The 13,064-nt window shown below is 39.2% G+C and overlaps 1 protein-coding gene across 2 annotated transcripts in view; it reads left to right on the forward strand.

Moving 5' to 3' along the window:
• The window catches only part of cfap299 (cilia and flagella associated protein 299), a 611,126-nt gene that overhangs the window by 107,248 nt on the left and 490,814 nt on the right, over positions 1-13,064 (forward strand). The window lies entirely within an intron of this gene.

Raw genomic sequence — 13,064 nt, forward strand, 5'->3', positions numbered from 1 at the left:
CATTGTGGCTTTGAATACATCGAGTCCTTGTTTGACACCAGCCTGTGGCTGTATGTAAATCATGGTGAGGATGATGGAGGAGAGACCTCTCGGTAAGTAGAATGGATGGCATTCAATTTTTAAATGTTTTGGGTTGGGAGAATGACAGTGCTGTAAGATAACTATGTCTGAGCACCATGAAGAGTTTGTCATGAAATACAGATGCCCACCTTTTGCCTTCTTCAAATCAGCAGTTCAGTCTGTCCAGTGGATTGAGAAGTCCCCGGGCTTGTCCCTCCTGTCCAGCTTCTCACTAATTCTTTCATCAGTTCAAATATCTGCTAAGGCCGAAGAATCATCACAGTCACCCACTTTGCATCAGGAGAAGTAAATTTACCTGAATCCCAAAATATTCAGGTTAAGTGGATGTAGGAAAATTTATGCCCCTAGAAACTAGGGCTACGTCCACACTACACCAGATAAATCCATAACTGAAGCTTTTTTTCTTCGTTTTTACCCTTTGTTCACACTAAAATAGCATTTTCGTCCCCTGAAACCGGAGCTTTTCAGAAATGCTGTCCAAGGTGTATAATTTTGAAAACGCCGCTTGGACAGATCTGTGTGGACGGGGTAACTGGAGAAATCTGAAAATGCTGTTAGATGGCAGCGCACCATTTCATTGTTTTCTTGAACACAACTGAACAATTTCAGAACAGACGGCAACGAGACTGAAGCCAGAGAGTTAGAAATGTACTCACCAAATACTTTGACCCATAACTTACTGAATAAATAAGTATACTCACTTTGCCCTGTTTTCTGTCCTTGCTTGTATGAAGGTGGTTTACCTATTTATGCAAGTACTTCTCTGACAATAGATGTGTAACAGCCTAATGTAACATTGTATGGAAATACAAGATAACACTGATGCAGACATGTTTTGCACATTTAACAAGGGGCTTTATTAATGCAACAGAGTTAGTCAGTTTTTCAATGTTCATCGTCAGCCAGTTCATACTGTCCGTGAACTCCCTGTCAGTTGCCTCCATACGCTGCAGTATTTGTTTTTTTAACTTTTAAGTCATCCTGCGTGAGAGCCAACAGGTGCCCATTGTTTTAAGTTTTTCTAGTCTGTAACTGCACAAACGTGCATTTTCACAGCGAGATTCGATACCGAACATGTCGCTTGTGTTCAGTAGATGTATCCTGCGCATGTGCAGTAAGAGGAGATTTGCTGAAATCTCTGTTTCAATGTGGACGGAGATATTTTAAAAAATGCATAATGTGGACGCCTATCGTATTTACGCGAAGCCGGTGTCTTCAAAATTATCCGGTCTAGTGTGGATGTAGCCTAGATCAAAGAAAAAATGCCTCTTAGAATGTATTGTCATCATTCACTCTAATGCTGGTGACGTTCCCCCATCATCTTGCACATGTGATAATATCATCAATATGTGGGCATGAAGTTCTGACTCACCAACAACAATTGAATCAAAAGTTCAAGATCTACAGTATTTATTCTAAATAAGAAACAATTTACACAGAAAGTTGGGAATAACAGGTAAGTTAAAGATCCATTGGACACCGACTCCCCCGTATATCTACACTTAAACCAGAATGGTATGAACATCCCACAGGGAGTTACAGTAGCACCATTGCAGTAGGTTTACATTAATATGGCAGGGAAATATGGCTCAGAGCAGCTCTTGTTGGATAGAGAGGTACAGCCACCAAGAGGATAAATAGTAAGGCAGATGAACTTAAAGGTTGTGATATACATGAGAAAGTACGATATTATTGCTATCACTGAGACATGGTAAAAGAGGAAATGGGAATTGTAGTTCAGATTCCTGGATATAAAAATAGTCAAATGAGATGGAAGAGGAAGTAAAAAGGTGGCATTGCACTGTTTCTCAGTTACTGCATTTATTCAGGATTAGAACATAAAATAGTACAGGCCCTTTCATCCATGATGTTGTGCCGATCCTTTAACCTAGTCTAAGGTCAATCTTAGCTAGGGTTCCCAACCTTTTTTTAATGCCACAGACCCTACCATTAACCCAGGTAGGGAACCCCTGAAATCTGTTCTTTCATTCATGTACCAATCTAAGATTCTCTTAAATATCTCAAATGTATGCACCTGTACCACCACCCCTGGCAATGTATTCCTTGGATCTAACGTTCCCTGTGTAAAAAAACCTACCTCCTAAACTTTCCTCCAAACACCTTAAAATTATACCCCTTGTATTTTTGCCCCAGGATAAGTCTCTGGCTATCCACTCTATCTATGCCTCAAAATGGAGTGGATATCAAGGATTGGGAGAGGATATCCTGAAAGACTCATCAACGAGACCGTATGGGTAGTGATTAGGAACAAAAAGGGTATTGTCACTTTGCTGGGGTGTATTATAGACCTCTCAAAAGTCAGCAAGAGTCAAAGAAGAGACAGATATCAGCATGGTAATTAAAAATAGGGCATTTTAATTGCCTGAATATTAATTAGGATTGTAACTTTAAAAGTTTTTGGAGGTACAAGTGATTTTAGGAATATTAACCATAACCCCATATATTTTTAAGTAGTTATGGAGGAAAATAGGAATGGACAGGAAATAAGATTTTTAAATTGAGGGAAGCCAATTTCATTAGAATAGGCTAAGGCTGACTGGGAGCATTTACTTCACAGGCAAGTCCATATCTGCATACCAGGAAGTGTAAAAACCAGGAGTAACAAGTTCATGGAGCTCTGGATGTCAAAGGTTATTGAGGATTTAATTTGCTACGTAGCATTGCAATCTTTATTTCTATCTGCTCCATCTTCTTTCGATTGCATACAGATATTACATTGCTCAGCTTCTGTGGAGCCATCCTGTATCCAAGGTTGCTGTGCACATGAATTGTTTCTGCAGTCCACAGGCAGAGGTGCTTTAAATCATGAAGCAGATGGCAGATATAGAAGTGGAATTTAGTTCCAGTGTTGAAAAAACATTTTGCTAACCTCATACACCATCTAATCCTCCAAATCTGTATTATTCATATTACAGCTGAAGAAATAGTAAAGGTAGCCAAACAGAGAGCTTCTATGGATAGATTCTGGTGTTAATGTGCTTCCTTAAAGTAAAATACATTAATGTATATCAATATTAATATGCATCAATGCAAATATTGTTTTTTGATTGCCTGAGCTTTACTGTACTCTTAATTTAATTCCAGATTCACTTGCTCTGTTTTGATATTTTTATTGCTTTTTTATCACCTTTCATATTCTAAGTTTGTGTAATGGTAGATAGGATTTCTGTTAAGCTGAACACAAATTTATTGATGCATGATTAATGCCAGATGATGAATGTTTTCAATGACCGGTGTTTAGGATGATAGGACAGAGTTTAATTGTGAGTGGCAGTTAAAGTTCGATAGCAACTTGTTCAAAGTAGATAAATATATTTATCACTTTTAAAAATAGTCATATGAGAAATATTAAAGTTACGTTTAGAATTTTACTATAACATAGAGTAATCAGATTACTCAAAGGATATTAAATATACAGTAATACAGTCAGCTTTTGAATTTGGATGTCATGGCACACTTCTGCAGGAACTTCCATAACCCTAGGTCAAAAGTTTACCACCGTTACAACCAATTTTTACAAATATGAATAGAACACTGATGGATCTGTGTTATTGTTATTAAATTTGGCTAAATGAGATGAGAGGTTTATGAGTAATTGGATGGGCTTGTATAGAGGAAAAACTAGGCAACAGAGCTGTAGCTTGTGGTTTATTTAATCTGATCCAGCAGAAAGGGATGTAGGATGATAGAAAGGAGAGCAGGACTGAAGGAATTTCTTAAGTTTTAGAATTGATAACATTGAGTACGATGGGGGGGAGGAGAGAGGTGGGGGTTAGGTGTAACAATAATACTTGAATACAATATTAGAATAAATGTGCTGTCATCTAGTGAAATCACTCTGTATGGAAGTATGGTGGTGACAATTTGTTGTGGTGAGATTTCTACCTGATTTCTCCTTGTTTCCTGTGACTGATTTGTTTACGTAGATGAACCAGAGTCATGTGTGATAATAAAGTGCATGTAGAGATGGGAAATTGTTTTATTGCCTTGTTGCAAACATGGCTGATTTTTCTTTAAACTGTACATGTAACAATTTTAGATGGTATCAAATGCTGTTAAAGAGTAGTTCCTTAAAATCAATCTTTCCTGATTTTTTTTACATTGTTTGAATGCAAAAGCTGATGAGAAAGATTTCACCAAGCACCGTGTGCATTTTGATCAAATTTCATGAGTTTCCATCTTACTTTTTAAATATGTATCTGCACCTATAGCTCCGATTTCATTAACACATCCAAAAGAATTTTGATTAAAGAATGGAAAATTAATTCGTATATGAATCATTTAATACGCACTTACTATGATGAGTTCAGTGGTTTTTGTCTTCTACATTTCTGTTAGGGAAATAATCCAGAAGGTCTTCCTTACTTTTAACTGACATTTGGGGTGGTTTGTGCAGTTTAGGCAATAAAAACAAGAATGTAAATTTACTTAAGTTTAATTTGATGGGATAATTCTAACATCTCATCAGGATTCTGGGCCTCCAGAGAGAACATGTATACATAACTGCATACAAAAATGTAGTAGGTGTACTGAAAATGGAAAATTGATATGTGCTCAATTCCTTCACATTTTTAACAGGTGGCTTTACTTGATTAACAGGAATTTTATTGATTTTTAAACTTAAAACTAAATTCATACATTCTGCCAATTTACTGTGCTTCTCGCTACATATGGATATGAAAGCTCTTAGCTTGTAACAATACAACTTAAAGAGTTATTGTTGATCTAGGTTCCAAGCATAAGAATGTTGAGTAGTTTGACATACAAGTGATATAAGAATATCTTGTGTGCAGTGATCCTGAGGTATTGTTATACCACTTGGATTTCATTATCTACAGTATCACTGCAGGATCTTGCAAAGAGTGAGGAAAGAGATGTCTCAGGCAATCGAATAGACTGTCGATAAATTTATTAACATTTAATATAAAAGATAAATTCTAGAATATTCAACTTGACTTTTGCTACCTTCATGAACAGTTTCTTTACTGGATTACATAATTGCCTCATATATTTTTGATGTTCACAAAAATTTGATATTTCCATAAACTTTCTCATGACATTAGAATTTAACTATTATCCTTGCCACAAGATACTCATTTTTCCTTTGCTGAGTTTGACACTTTGCTGGCAACATAGTCTGGGTCTTCTTAGTGCATTTTGCATTGGAGTACCTGCTTGAGACTATATCTGTAATGTATCAACAGTTATGATTACAATATCAGCAATTCATCTACTGTATTTACAATGCCAAATAAAACATATGGCTCCTTGAAACAAAATTTAAACCAGATTTCTAATGGAACATTTATACAGTTTGCTACAGGAAACAGGTGTTGTTGATATAGAATATTGAATTTTCAACTCCCTCAGGATATTAATAGAATATTAATTACTTTTAACAACCCATATGAAAATGCACTATGTACACCGTTTATTGTAGACTGGATAATTAGCTATTAAGATTAAAGCTATTGTCACAGTATCCCTTAGGACATATGGCAATCATTCAAAGCCTTTGAATAGACTGAATCTTAATTTTCTCTAAATATTTGATATGTTTTCAAATCAAAGTGATTTTTCAGTTTATGAATCCAAGGAAGGAGGAGGGGGTTCAAATCACTGTCGCAATTTTGCAGTGCTTTCTAAATACACAGTTTTCCCCGCAACCTTTTAAATTCCTAATACCTATTCCAGAGATAGTTGTTGGCCTTATGAACAGATGGATATCAGGATCTGATGAACTTCTTAGGACTTCAGTGCAGCAATTTTAGCTACAAACAGTTTGTAAATAAATCATGAAAGTCCCTTTCAACTCTCAAACCACCGGTAAAACTTAAGAAGTATTAATCTTTTAGATGTGTTGGTTTTTATTTAAAGAAACAAGTACAGTAATTTGATCTCAGCAACCGTGAGCCATTCTCTTTGTCTTGCCAAGACAATATAGTTTTTAGATAGCTGATTTCAAAGGTATTTTGTTCTATTTACTTGTATAAAGCTCCATCTGCTTATCTTAAATGTAACAGTTAGCAATTTAACAGGGATGCATCAATGGAAAAAGCAGTACCACCCTTTGCAGAAACTGTAAGGCACTTTTGCCTCATTTGCAGACAGAGCTGTAGGAGACTGCACCATCATGTGGGAGCCACTCTTCTGGATTTGCCTGAAGAACTAAGGATCAACAGGATTTACATTTCCAGATGGATTTTTGCAGGCCCATGATAATATTGCTGTTTACTGAAGCAAATCGGTTTGCTTTGTCAGCTACTGTCAATTTTTAACTTTTTCACACTAATTCTTTGCAGCCTGGTGTAGAAGATGTCATACAAATTTCCCAGTGTAAAATGCAGAGTTGCATTACCAATATTATCGATACACTGATCACCATGCTACAATGTACATCAATCTTCCATAGATGTACAACATCAACAGGAGAGAGATTAAGAATTTTCAAAAGTACCTGGTTTCCTTCCTGTACAAGAGATAAGCCAATGTGAGCAAAATTCCAAGCCACAACGCACAGAGTTCACCACACGACCAATCAGCGATGAGATCTCGTCTCTATGTGACAATTGAGTTTCCGTAGTGGCGACCAATCAGCTGATTGATAAGTATATATACAAAGGCCAAGCATTTGGAGGACACACCACAAATGAACAGCACACTGATGATGTCTCCTTGTGTGGTGACAAATGTTTGCAAATGGATTGCCAAGATCAGAGAAAAACTCAACAAGTTTTAACACCCTGTCAGGTGTTAAGTTTTAACTCTCTTAACACCCTGTCAGGTGACTCGATCCAAGATCGTGATTCCCGAATCACTAATGAGTCATGTTTCTTAACCTGTATCACTACCACTCAATTAATGTACATTTTTCTTCAGGCACAGCAGGAAAATAATAAAGGTTTATTCAGGGTTCTTAAGAAGCTATCACGCTTTTATCCCAAGGCACTCAGCTATTCCTCAACATTTTGTGCAGGTGTAATCCAAGCCACAGGATCACCAGGATCCAAATCAATCATGCTGTTTTCAGATATTAAAGTATGGTTGTTAATGGCCTATGATTGCTCTACAAGTATTGTAGTACATTGTTCCTGTACAATTTTCCCAAACAAAGCTACATCAAAATAAGTAGTAATGGCTTAGATCTTGCCGTAGCACTTCTTTCTCATAAACACTGAAGATTCTACAGATGCTAGAAATCCAGACTGACACACAAAATGCTGGAGGAACTCAGCAGGCCAGGCAGTATCTATGGAGAGGAACAACCAGTTTACGGTTTGGACTGAGACCTTTCATCAGGATCAAATCCATGGACTCTTTGTTCCCTTCCATAGAACCTGCTGCCTGGCCTACAAAATGCATTTTGTGTGTACTCTGTCTGTGTGCATGCAGTATTTATGCAGAATTGCTAATGTTGCGTCCAGTAATTGATGAATAACTATGTATATGCCACAGTGTGTATTGCCCTTCATACTACAGTCAAGGGAAACTGGATAAATCAATATGAATTTAAGATACCTACAGATTATTTCCTTTTTAAACAAGATTCTGAAATCTTATGCTTCCTCACTTGAAGTCTAAATAAGTTATTGATGGTGTAAAAAGCTGTAATTAGTAAAGATTTCTAAATAGAAGGGTGTTTTTATTCTGTACTACTATTCAAGATCTACTATTGTCCTTCAACTTTGAATTTAATCATGCACGATCTTATCTTTAATGATCTGTATTCTTTTAATAAGTTAACTAAAAGTTACTTCTGGGCATGCTATCTCAAAGTATTCTCTGATATGATTGACTACACCCCAGTTTAAAAAAGCGGCTAAATGCCAGGACTATGAAACTGATTCTCAATTGCAATAAATTCTAGAAAAGTCAACTTTTCTGGCTCAGATATCACTTTAACTTTGTGGAATGTGGAACGTAGAATGGTATAACACAGAACGAGCCCACAAAGTTGTGCCAACCTATATAATCCCACTCCACAATCAAGCTAACCCTCCCTCTTACACAGCCCATAACCTTTTTTCTTCCATACATGTGTTTTGAGTCTCTTAAATGTCCCTCTTATATCAGTATTTGTGGCTATCCCTGGAGGTACACTCCAGGCATCTGCCACTCTTTGTATAAAAGCTCTGATATCTCCTCTAAGTGCTCCCCCACTCACCTTGAATACCCTCTGGTAATGGCCATTGACATCCTGCAAAAATAGTGCTCAATATCCACTCTGTGTGTGCCTCTCATAATCTTATGAAGTAACCTGTCATCTTCTTTGCTCCAAAGAGAAAAGACCTAGCTGTTTTCTCATAAGACGTGTTGCATCCAGGCTGCGTCTGGGAAATCTTCTCTGGATTCTCTTTAAAGCTTCCATATCCTTTGTATAATGAAGCAACCAGAATTGAACACAGTACTCCAAATGTGGTCTAACTGAAACTCAATGTCTCTCCCCCCCCCTCTCTCATAAGACCATAACAACATAAGATCAATTACGGGCTGATCCAATTCTTCCAATCATCCCCACCCCTGCCTTCTCCCCATACCCTTTCATACCCTGGCTAATCAAGAACCTATCTATCTCTGCCTTAAATGTATCCAATGACTTGGCCTTCACAGCCGCTCATGGCAAGAAATCCCACAGATTTACCAACCTCTGACTAAAGTAATTTCTCCGCATCTCTGTTCTAAATGGATGTCCTTCAATCCTGAAGTCATGTCCCCTTGTCATACCATAGGAAATAACTTTGCCATATCTCATCTGTTCAGGCCTTTTAACATACGGAATGTTTCAATGAGATCTCCCCTCATTCTCATGAACTCTACAGAATACAGCTCAAGACCTACCAGATGTTCCTCATATGGTAACCCTTTCATTCCTGGAATCATTCTCACGAATCTTCTCTGAACCCTCTCCAATATCACTATATCCTTTCTAAAATATAGAGCCCAAAACTGCACACAATACTCCGTGTGGTCTCATGAGTGCCTTATAGAGCCTCAACATCACATCCCTGCTCTTATATTCTATACCTCTAGAAATGAATGCCAACATTACATTCGCCTTCTGCACCACCAACTTAACTTGGAGATTAACCTTTAGGGTATCCTGCACAAGGACTCCCAAGTCCCTTTACATCCTTGCATTTTGAGTTCTCTTCCCATCTAATTAATAGTCTGCCCTTTTATTTCTTCCACCAAAATGCACGAACATACACTTTACAACATTGTATTTCATTTGCCACTCCTTTGCCCATTCCCCTAAACTGTCTAAATCTCTCTGCAGTTTTTCTGTTTCCTCAGCCCTACCGGCTCCTCCAACTATCTTTGTATCATTGGCAAATTTAGCCACAAATCCATTAATCCCATGGTCCAAATCATTGACATACATTGTAAAAAGCAGCTATTCCAACACCCACCCTTGTGGAACTCCACTGGTATCCAGCAGCCAGCCAGAATAGGATCCCTTTATTCCCATTCTGTTTTTTGCTGATCAGCCAGTGTTCCACCCATTCTAGTAACTTCCCTGTAATTTCATGGGCATTTATCTTGCTAAGCAGCCTCATGTGTGGCACCTTGTTAAAGGCCTTCTGAAAATCCAAGTACACTACATCTACTACATCTCCTTTGTCTACCCTGCTTGTAATTTCCTCAAAGAATTGCAGTAGGTTTGTCGGGCAGGATTTTCCTTTCAGGAAACCATGTTCGCTTTGGCCTATCTTGTCATGTGCTTCCAGGTACACCATAATCTCATCCCTAACAATCAATTCCAACAACTTCCCAACCACTGATGTCAGGCCAACAGATCTATAGTTTCCTTTCTGCTGCCTCCCACCCTTCTTAAATAGTGGAGTAACATTTGCAAATTTCCAGTCACCCTGTACAATGCCAGAATCTATCAATTCTTGAAAGATCATCGTTAATGCCTCCACAATCTCTCCAGCTACTTCCTTCAGAACCCAAGGCTGCATTCCATCAGGTCCAAGAGATTTATCCACCCTCAGACCATTAAACTTCCTGAGCACTTTCTCAGTTGTAATTTTCATTGCACATACTTCACTTCCCTGACACTCTTGAATGTCCAGCAAACTGCAGATGTCTTCCACTGCGAAGGCTGATGCAAAATATGCATTCAGTTTCTCTGCCATCTCTGCGTCTCACATTACAATAGCTCCTGCGTCATTTTCTATTGATCATATTATCTACCCTCGACTCTCTTTTACCCTTTATATACTTAAAAAAGCTTTTAGTATCCTCTTTGATATTAGTCACCAGTTTCCTTTCATAATTCATCTTTTCCTTCCTAATGATCTTTTTAGTTTCCTTCTGCAAGTTTTTATAAGCTTTCCAATACTCTATCTTCTCACTAACTTTGGCTTCCTGGTATGCCCTCTCTTTTGCTTTTACTTTGGCTCTGACTTCACTTTTCAGCCGCAGTAGTGTCCTTCTTCCATTTGAAGATTTCTTCTTCTTTGGAGTATATCAATCTTGCACTTCCCTCATTTTTCACAGAAATTCCAGTCATTGCTGCTCTGCTGCCCTTCCTGCTAGTGTCCCTTTCCAGTCAGCTGGGGCCAGTTCCCCTCTCATGCCATTGTAATTTCCTCTATTCCACTGAAATACTGACATATTGGAATTTAGTTTCTCCTTCTCAAATTTGAAAGAGAACTCAATCATGTTGTGATCACTGTTCTCTAAGGGTTCCTTAACCTTAAGCTCTCTTATCACCTCCGGATCATTGCACAATACCCAATCCAGCACAGCCAATCCCCTAGTGGGCTCAACAACAGGCTGTTCTAAAAAGCCATCCCCTAAACATTCTACAAATTCGCTCTGTTGAGGTCCAGTACTGGCCTGGTTTTTCCAATCCACTTTAATGTTAAAATCCCCAAAAATTATCATGACATTGCCCTTCTGACATGCCTTTTCTACCTCCTGCTGTAATTTGTAATCCACATCCCGGCTGCTGTTTGAGGCCTGTGTACAACTGCCATTAGGGTCCTTTTACCCTTTACATTTCTTAACTCAATGCATAGAGACTCTATACCTTCCCATCCTATGTCATCCCTTTCTAATGATTTAATATTATTTCTTATACACGAGGCCACACCACTCCTTCTGCTTACTAACGTATCTGTCCTTGGACGTACAGGTCCCAATGGCAGCTATCCTTTAGCCAAGTTTCAGAGATGGCCACAACATCATACTTGCCAATCTGTAGCTGAATTTTAAGATCATCCATTTTATTTCTTATGCTGCGTGCATTCAAATATAACGCTTTCAGTCCAGTATTTGTTGCTTTCTGTTTTAACTGCACCACACTTCTATTGCCCTGTAAATCATCCCACTGGCTGTGATGATGCCTCATCTCCTGCCTGTCCTTTCTATCATCTCTGTTACATACCATCTTTGATTTATTTCTGTTTCCTCCTTCCTCAGCTCTATCACTCCGGTTCCCATCTCCCTACCAAATTAGTTTAAACCCTATCTAATAGCTCTATTAAACCTGCCTGCTAGGATATTGGACCCCTGTGGGTTCACATGTAGCCTGTCCTTTTTGCACAGGTCATACCTCCCTCAGAAGAGGCCCCAGTGATCCAAGAACCTGAAGCCCTGCCCCCTGCACCAGTCTCTCAGCCACGCATTAATATGCCTGATCATGCTATTCTTGCATTTGCTTGCATGTGGCACAGGCAGATTACTACCCTAGAGTACCCTAGAGGTACACTGCACTTGATCCGAGATGTCCCGTACCCTGGTACCTGGGAGGCAACACACCACGTGGGTGTCTCTATCAGGCTGATCGAACCTTCTGTCTGTTCCCCTCACTATGTTCCCCAATGACTACCGCATTCCTCATCTTCTTCTCTCCGTTCTGCACCATGGAACCAGGCTCAGTGCTAGAGACCCAATCGCTGTGGTCATCCTCTGTCAGGTCACCCCCCCCCCCCCCCCCAACAGCATCCAAAATGAGATAACGATTACTGAAGGGGATGACCACAGGGGTACTCTCTACTATCCGAGCTCTTCCCTTTCCTGACAGTCACCCACTTGTCTTATATCCTGCAACCTTAGGATGACTAACTCCCTGTAGCTCCTATCTATCTCCTGCTCACTTTCCCTAATAAGCTGTTGATCAACAAGCCTCAGCTCCAGATCCCTAACACGCTCTCTCAGGAGCTGCATCTCGGTGCACCTGGCACAGATGTGGCCATCTGAGAGACTAGGAGATTCCCAGGACTCCCACATCTGACACCCAGAGCAAAGCACTAATTCTACAGACATGCTCTCTATTCCTCAAACAATGCAAGGAAAAAATGAAGTCTACTTATCCACTTACGTTACTGAAGCTCAAATGAGCCAAAGCCCTATCACTCTGACTCAGACCACTCTTTTGATGTTCGCTCTACTAGGCAGTGTCTTCCATTTATGCCTGAACCTTCCTTGTTCTCCAACACATGATTGGTGCTCCGGGTATAGACAAGTTCCCTCGAAGCTTTCCCCTTTTAAACTTTGCTCCTGGACCTGTGCGCTGCCTCCTGTCTCGAAGCTCTCCAACTCACAATTTGTGCGCCATGCGTCTTCTTTAACACCTTATCAACTTGTGTTGCAACTTTGAGGGATCTGTGGACTTGATCTTTCTGTTCCTCTACACTGCTAAGAATCCTGCCATTAACCTTGTAGTCTTCCTTAACCTCATTCTTCAAAAGTGTATCACATTTCACGTGTCCAACTCTGCAGTCTTTCAATGTCTACTTGTAACCTACAACAACTTTCTACACTATCCAAAACACCTGATGGGGAGCTTTCTTCAGGTTGAGCAACATGCATTATTGCTTTGTTGTTGACTCCGGATTCTGAGTGAAAACAAGATGAAAAAGTACAGGGTGAAAAAGAAGAATGAGTGACACTTCTAAGGGAGAACCAGGAAGGGATTGCTGTGAGAATCATTATGTATGTGACAGGTCTAA

This window comes from Hemitrygon akajei, chromosome 13 (assembly GCF_048418815.1).
Source record: "Hemitrygon akajei chromosome 13, sHemAka1.3, whole genome shotgun sequence".
Taxonomy (NCBI): Eukaryota; Metazoa; Chordata; class Chondrichthyes; order Myliobatiformes; family Dasyatidae; genus Hemitrygon; species Hemitrygon akajei.